The sequence below is a fragment of the Octodon degus genome, unplaced genomic scaffold (assembly GCF_000260255.1).
Source record: "Octodon degus isolate 3935 unplaced genomic scaffold, OctDeg1.0 scaffold00323, whole genome shotgun sequence".
NCBI lineage: Eukaryota > Metazoa > Chordata > Mammalia > Rodentia > Octodontidae > Octodon > Octodon degus.
The window spans coordinates 373631-381940 of NW_004524899.1; positions in this window are offsets into that span (position 1 = coordinate 373631).

An 8310-nucleotide genomic window follows, 5' to 3' on the forward strand; every position below is an offset into this window, starting at 1 on the left:
TTTTTTATCATATTCTGTAGGGACTTAAAGTTCAACATATCAATACTTGATGAAAAATACCTGTTCCATAGTATGCCTAAGATGTTTGATATGCAGACAGATAGTGAGGTTAAGCTTAACAGCCTAGGTTGTTTGATAATAACAATAAGCTTGTCTTCGTATTATTTTTTGAGACAAGGCCTTGCTGTGTAGCTTAGGCTAGGCCTTGAACTCATGGTAGTCCCCCTGCCACAGCCTCCCTAGTGCTGTGAGCCACCATGCCCAGTGGCTAATTTTCTTTATGCTATAAACATTACAGTGATGTGATACAGAAAAAATACCCATTTTATTCCTGTATAGAACAAACAATTGTATTTCATGGTTTCAGTTTGTATACTGTCTATAGTTCTGCTGATGTTGGAGTAGGAAGGTGAACAATTAAATATATGTTCAAATGTGCTTTTCTAAAGCTAGATTTCAGCGGCAGAATAGAGTATATATATATATATATGTGGTGTTCAAAGAAAAGTATCATTACTAATTATTCATTTAGAATGTTCAGTAAACAATATTGTTTATAACCACATTATGCAAGAGTTAAACCTCTGGGTCGTCACTTCTATAGGAGGAAATGCTGGAGTTAAAAGTATATCTGGTTACTATTTGTCAAAATTATGAAGAAAATGGTAAGAAGTAATATTTCTTCCTGGGGTCATAGTTGCATAGTTTCTTGGGGCAGATATTAATAAGACCAAATATATGGCCTGGGCTTGCCAAGTTAGTCCTGAGGCTATATTGAACTTCCCTAGGTGTCAGAAATGGGTGCTGTGTGTTATTGTAAAAGAGACCTCAGGAAGAAAAAGGCTCACGAAAGACTTTGAACTGTATTACGTAAGCAACTCAAGCCAAGGCCTTTCCTGTAAATCTTCTGTTCTTCAAGAAGTGAATAATTACTTTGCAAAGCAGTCCAAGAATATTACAAAAAATTCCCGTTAATTTTAATTCTTGATCCTGACAAACCACTCACACCCAAACACAGAGACGCAAACATTTCACACGTACTACGACCAGCTGCTTTATGATGTAAAATATACAGAATAATTAGAAAGAGCCCATCTTTTATATATAAATAGCCTGTTTATTTGGAATGAGATTTGGAATGAGCTTTTATGGGAGATTTACACCTCTCAGATCTTGCACAATCCAAATCTTCAGATTATTATCCTCTTCTTATTTTAGTGTCAACAAAGAGGTTTCCCTCTCACTCGCTTCTCCTTATAGCAGTCTCTTTTTTTCCCCCTAGCTCACAGTGGCAGAAGAGGGGAGACAGATAAGTAGGAGCTCAGGCCTGACCAAGGTGAGCCCAGATGAGCTGAACTGACCATGCAGGATGAGAGGTTTTGTGGAGATGGGTGGGTGTGTGAGGGTGGAAATGAGACTGAAACAGTCACCTGAAGAGTATCCAAATTCTGTTCCAATGGACAAGTCCAGCCTTGTTTTTATTTGGGGGAATCATTAGCTTTTAGTCACCTCCACATATTTCCACTGAGGACCTGAATTTATAGGGAAAGTGGGAATCACAGTGGATAAAAGGATGTAAACTCAATTGGAATTAAAAACTAACTTGGGAAGTGTCTCATTTATATAACCATGATCTGCTTACAGTTTAATTTATGAAGATGGTAAAAACAAGTGGTGAGGATCAGATTATAATTAGATGATGACGTTATGTGATAATGATAATAGATCTCTCACTATTATTAGTAAATCAGTAAATAGTTTGCAGCTCTACTAAACTAATTATTGTGAATGTTTGTTCATATGTATGTTTAATACAAAATTGTTAATTTTTTTTGAAGCAGAGTCTTGCTGTGTAGTTTAAACTCAAGCTCACTGGGTAGCCTAGGCTGGCCTTGAACTTGTGATGATTCTCCTAAGGGCTTGGATAAAAGGCATGTGTCTCCATTCCTGTCCAAGATGATTGTGTAGAAGAGAAATCTGTGTTTAGTTTGCGATCATTATCTTCATGTCATACATACATGTATATGTGATACATACATCTATCACACACATATATGCATACATGTATATGTGTCTACACACACATATATGCATACACACTGGATATATGACACATGTTTATACATACATATTATATACATACACACTATATGCACATATACACATAGAAGCCTATGTATACATGTACACAAACCCATATACATATATTTTAAGCCTCTAGTAAGTGCTGAGAGGTCTTCTAGACTCCAAAGACTCAAAACATGTCCCCAGTTTTTGGGTTATTTGCGTTCTCTCAGGGGCAGTAGACACATTACATTAGCCAATCTCAGAGAGTGGCAGTGACAGTGGGTAGCCTGGTATGGGGATAAGGGAACTATTTTAGCTATGATTGTTAGAGACAAAACACCTAGAAGGAGGTTATATATGAATGTCAGGGTCCCTAGACAGAGGGAATAATGAGGGTGGAGATGCCCAGACAGGACCAAGTTTAGCAGGTGCAAGAGATAAGAAGGTGATGTAGGAGTTAGGACATTTGGAGGCTCTTGGCAGCAGGAAGCCTTTGGTGACCTAGGCAGAGTTGTGGATTTCCTTGCATTGTAATGCATTATTTATTCTTTCTCTTCTATGCTTTGGTAATTTATGCAGAAGATTCAGTTACTGTGTGTTTTAATGTGGTTTTCAAAGAAATCTCTTCTGAAGATCTGTTCATGGATTATAGGGCCTGTTATCATCATACTATTTATTATTGCTCTGAAATGTGCTTTTAATAACTGGTATAGAAATATCTGTCATTCATTTTACTTTTGTATCCTTCAGTCTGAAAGAAGTAAAGAATAGCTTAGATAGCATCAATACAACAAATATTATTCTTATGAGTTAGTGAGCTCATGTGAAATTTAGATTAAGTATGAATATCTTATATTTTACTCAATGGAATTATTGCTCCTGAAGTAAATTAGGTATCTATTCTGAAAGATGGTGCTGTGAATTTTGCAGACTCAAATACTGATCATGTTTAATTAAAATTAAATTTATTGAATGCCTATCAAATACGTTGAATTGGAACACTTCTACAAAGATATAGCAACAATTTTTAGAGAAACAGAAGGTTGTTTTCATGTAATTCAGTTAGCTTTAAAGCAGTCTCCCCTTAAAGCTTTCCGTTGTTGCATAGCTATAAGCCAAAGATTCAGATAATTTCCAGGATCACTGATACTACTTTGGCAAAAAGTCTCCTGGGCCAGTACTTTTAATATTGTATATATAAAGTCATAACAGAACCCCCAACTATGTACAAGATACAGGCTCTCTGTTTTCATGAAAAGCACATTGTATTGCAATAAATTGAGTTTGTATTTCACCACCAAGAGTGGTTTTCTCAATAACTCACTTTGAGATGGACCATTAATATCTTAAAACTCAGTAGTTACATTATTACCACACAAAAACCCAGTGAAAGGTTGGGGTGTGGTGGAGTGAAGATGCGGAGCCTGCTGCACTGCCTTCCATGTGTAACTTCAAGTGGACAAAGTAGCCCTGGATATTTATCAGTTTGGAAAAATTCATCCCATCTTGGCTCAGCTGGACATTTTTCTGGTAATTCAAGGGCATAATTGGACAAAAATTCATTTCCCCCCAAGACAAACCTTACATCACAAACTTCATGAGCTTCATCATCGTGAAGTTATGGCTGTGACTTGCTCAGTACCTGGAATTTTGTCCTTAACTCAAGACACATTTCTCCATTCTGTACTTTTAAGAGGAACTAATCACTGAAGCAAAAAGGTTTTCCAGAAAAATCAGTTTATTTCATTTTTCTGCTAATGTTCCAAGGGAAGAAGTATCAGCAAATGAAGAATTAATCTTACTATTTGTATATGGTTTATTGCTGCAGTTAGAGTTGCCAGCAGCCACTTTTTATGCCGAATCAGAGATGCTTTCACATGGAAGTTTAAGTTTGGTTCTGTATACAAGGTATGCTGTTTAAAAACTTACAATGTGCTGTTATATTTTCATTTAGGAATGGTCTCTTGAATTAATGCATTGTTTCTGAGCTGAGTGTGTTGCTTCACCCCTGTAGTCCTAGCTACTTGGGGGCTGAGGCAAGAAAATCAGTTGAGCTCAAGTAGTAGAGACCAACCTGGAGAATGGAATTAGATTCTGTCTCAGAAATAAAGTAAAAATCAACATTATTCCTTAGATAAAAGCAGTAGTTATGACAAGTTTCTGTGTTTATGGAAGAGAAACAAATGGAAAGTTAAAATAAGTAATTTTATTGACTCATTTTGCTAAATGATTAATAAAAGAAAAATACAAAGAAAGGAAAGCTTATATGAAGAATTTAATTAAAGTAACCACTAATATATACTTGAACATCAGTACAGACTGGGCTCAATCTTTTATACATTTTATAATTGATGTTTCTCATTCATAATGATTGTACTCAAAGATCTTAGAAATGTCTTTAGAAATAGAAATAAAAATTAGACTTTTGCATACAGATCTATTTTCATTGTATTCACATTTAGTATTATATTCTTCCGATTGCTAGAAAACTACTTACATTTTGTTTTATTTGCTTTTTTTGCAGTATTGTTGACAAAGATGATTTACAAGTTTAAAAGTTGAACTCTGATCCAATTTAATGTATTAGTGCTGGTTCCTATTTATATAGTAATTTGAAGCTTGAAGATACTAGAAGAAAGGAATTTGCTTCATACTCCTTGCTTATCTGTTCATTTATTTGCTCATGTGTTTATTCATTCCTTCATTAGATCCATCCTTTCTGTATTTATAGAGCATTCACCACAGGATGATTTTGAGGGTGGAGATACAAAAAGATACTCTGGGTAGAGACAGACACTGGTGGTAACCAGCTATGAAGAAGCATAAAAGAGTGGAATAGGACTTTACTTAGCAGAGATATCTCATCTAGAGATATTGATAATTTTTCTGTATATACCAACCCTAGTTTGCTAAGTTTACATTGTGACTGATTAAAATTCTTACTTATTTTAAATACTATTAAGATGTTGAACAATATCAGAATACAGACTAGTCTAAACAACATATATGAACAATTTAAGAATAAGGTAAGGAGAATGCTTGTATAATCCTACCCAGATGCAGGATATTACCACTATCTCACAAGCCTACTATATATTATTTACCTTTCCACTTTTGGAAATAAGCATTCTGACTTCTGTGATAAACCTTTCAATGATGTTCTCTATAGTTTTATAACTTGTATATAACCATCCTGTTATGACTTGTAACTAGATGTGCTGACAGGTAGGGCTTTTCAGAAGTGGCTGGATCTAGGATGCGTGAATATGGAGTAAGGGTGTGTGGGAATGAATGCAGCCCACTAATTGGTTTATCATAGTTCTGGGTATGGATAATGAGAGGACCCCCCCCCCCCCCCCCCGCCCAGGTATGGGTGGCACCAACCAATAGGCTTGTACTATCCTGAATGGAATAAAAGAGAAAGGGAAGCTCGCTGTTTGCTGCTTTTTGTCTGCGCTGCCATGGACTGTTTCTCCTCTGAGATGTTCTTCTGCTATGTCACCCTGGGAACCAGCTGACTATGGACTGAAATCTCCACAAACCATAAGCTAAAGCAAACCTCTCCTCCTTCAACTTGTGAGTGTTCAGTGTTTTGTCCCAGCAACGAGAAAGTAACAAAGACACATCCCTAAATACAAAAGTACATCTTTCTCTGTCTCTCTCTCTGTATCTATCTCTGTCTGTCTGTCTCTCTCACTCTCTGAGATTTCTGTGGTACTAGGGGTTGAACCCTGGGTCTTCACACCAAACTACATGTCCAGTCATTTAATTTTTATATTTTTAAATTTTTTTTATTTTTTGTGAATTTAGGACAGGGTCTACAGGGTGTACAGGGTCTCACTATGTAGACTGGACTCGTAATGATTCTCCTGTTTTCAGCCTCCCAAGTGCTGGGATTATAGGCACCACACCCTGTCTCAATCACCAGCTCAGCATGCCCCGGGGGCAGGGCCAGCACAGCATGGCTGGTGATTGAATCCTGGTCCCTGCGTCTGCCTAAGCAGGCACTTTCATTGGCTGAGCTATCTGGCTGGTCTTAATTTTTATATTTTGAGAAAGGTTCTTACTATGTTACCTAAGCCAGGCTCATACCTGCAGTCTTTCTGACTCATCCTTATAGAGTGCTGGAATTACAGGCACACACTGCCGTATCTGCTTCCTATGTTCTTTTGACATAACCCTGATAGAGGAGAAATAGAACTCCCAACCAGTTAGGAGTCAAATGTACCAAGTTCATGCCCCCTGAAATCAAAGAATGAATTCCTAAAGACAATGGAAGTTAAGGATAGGAAAGTTTTATTGAGAGAGAGTTTCTGAGAGACAGCAGGGGTCCTGAGTGAGTTGCCACTGAGCCCTTTTGCTAGGGTAATTTATACAACAAAGTCACAGTGTGGGTACCACATATGTCAAACTATAATCAGCCAATAAGATTACAAGTACAGTATAGCTGCTTAGTAATGTCAATCCAGTAGGGAAGCAGGACTTGTGGCAAGGGTATAGCGCTCACACCACTAACCTTGGCTTATCTCTAACTTCTAAAACAGAAACATTTTTGGCAAGAGATGAGTCTAAGTGTTCTGGTCACCCATCCAGGTGTCTTATGGATCTAAAACAACCAGTTGGGACTTACTCTCTTTAGTGCAGTTTTCTCATACAGTGCTTATAGTAAAGTCAGATCTCAGAAGGAAGTGGTTAATTTGCATTATAATTTTCTTAGATTTCAGGATCCTAGGAGTGGGCTGTATTCCTTTCATTCTTTGTCTGCACTCCTAGTTCTGTGTTTGTTCTTAATTTTTATCATTATGGCTGGTCACCTCACTATATCTCAGGGCCTTCCACTAGTTAACTGCCTCACTCATAAAATAATTAAATAAACTTTTTTTTTTATCACCCTATTAACTGTTAAGTACTTTCTTGTTTCCTGGGAAAACCAAATTTGCCTTTTACTTTGCCCAGTTTGCCTGTTAACTTTCTACAGTGACTAGTTTATAGATTGAACTTTGTCTTCTTTTTGCTATTCAAGTGTAAATCTTCATCATCTTAACATACTATATAAGAAAATCCAGGTGGTAGTCATCACTTGTTTCATACTGTTAAGCAATGTTGAATCTCCCCGTACCATAACAGAAGCATTTCAGTTCTTTGGAAGGATTGCCTTACATGTGTTGTACTGAATGGTTATAGAGTCTCAGTACAACTCCTTATAGAGTGCCATGGTAATTGGTCATAAGTAGGGACTGAATAATGATCAGGATTTTTTTTTAAAGCCTAAAGTTCTAAGTGAATAAGTTCTTACTTTCCCCAAGATCAGCAGATCTAAAAGCCACTAATGAACTATGTAATGTCTTTGCTCTCACAGCCATAAGATATTGATTCAGCTGAGATCAGAGGACTCCTTTCTGTGGTCAGCTTACTGCTAACCACGTAGAGGAAACAGGATTGTCCAGTGATCTGTATTGCAAGATAATAAAGCTGGGATTCTAGTGGTGTTAGCCAAGAGAAAGAATGAACACTTTGCCTGAGAAAGGGCTTCTGTTGTGTCTAGATGTCCCCTAAAACCTGGTGAGTCATAGCTTGGGCTTTTTTAGGGGTTGCTGGGTATAGAGTGTGTGATTGATTCACAGTACAATGCTAGGAAGAAAGATGCTAGGATTGAGGGTGTGTTATCCTGCCTAAGGACTGGTACCCTGGATACATTATAAGGGACAGAAGGAGGTTTATGGTTAGCTGCTTGTTGGTTGGGTTGGCTGCATGCTTGTGCTTGCTGTCTTTGTCCCTGTGCCACACCATCCTGTGCTGGAGCCAGCTATGTATGAACTGAAATGTGAGCCAAATAAGCCTCCTTTAACTTTGTGTGTTGGGTATTTTGTCTCAGCAACAAGAGAAAAATAACTAATTTTCTTTTGAGGTTTCACCTAAAAATTTCTGTCTTTTCTGGGGTTTAAGCTATGTATAAGCTTTTTCTAGGACAGTGGTTATTGAAAGCAGAGGGGGAAAAAAGAACAATGATAGGGAATATAAAACTGCTCCTGCAGAATTCCTTGAAGTTTGGGTACAGGGAGTGCTCAGTGACCTTGCTACTTCATCAGGTTGAGGTGGAGGTCTGGTCTTGATCAGTGCAGGCAGAAGGTGGACCTGCCTTTACTGGTGACAGATTATGAACATATTTAAGTGGTGGAGCTTTTTTTTTTTAAATCTCTCTCTCTCTCTCTCTCTCTCTCTCTCTCTCTCTCTCTCTCTCTC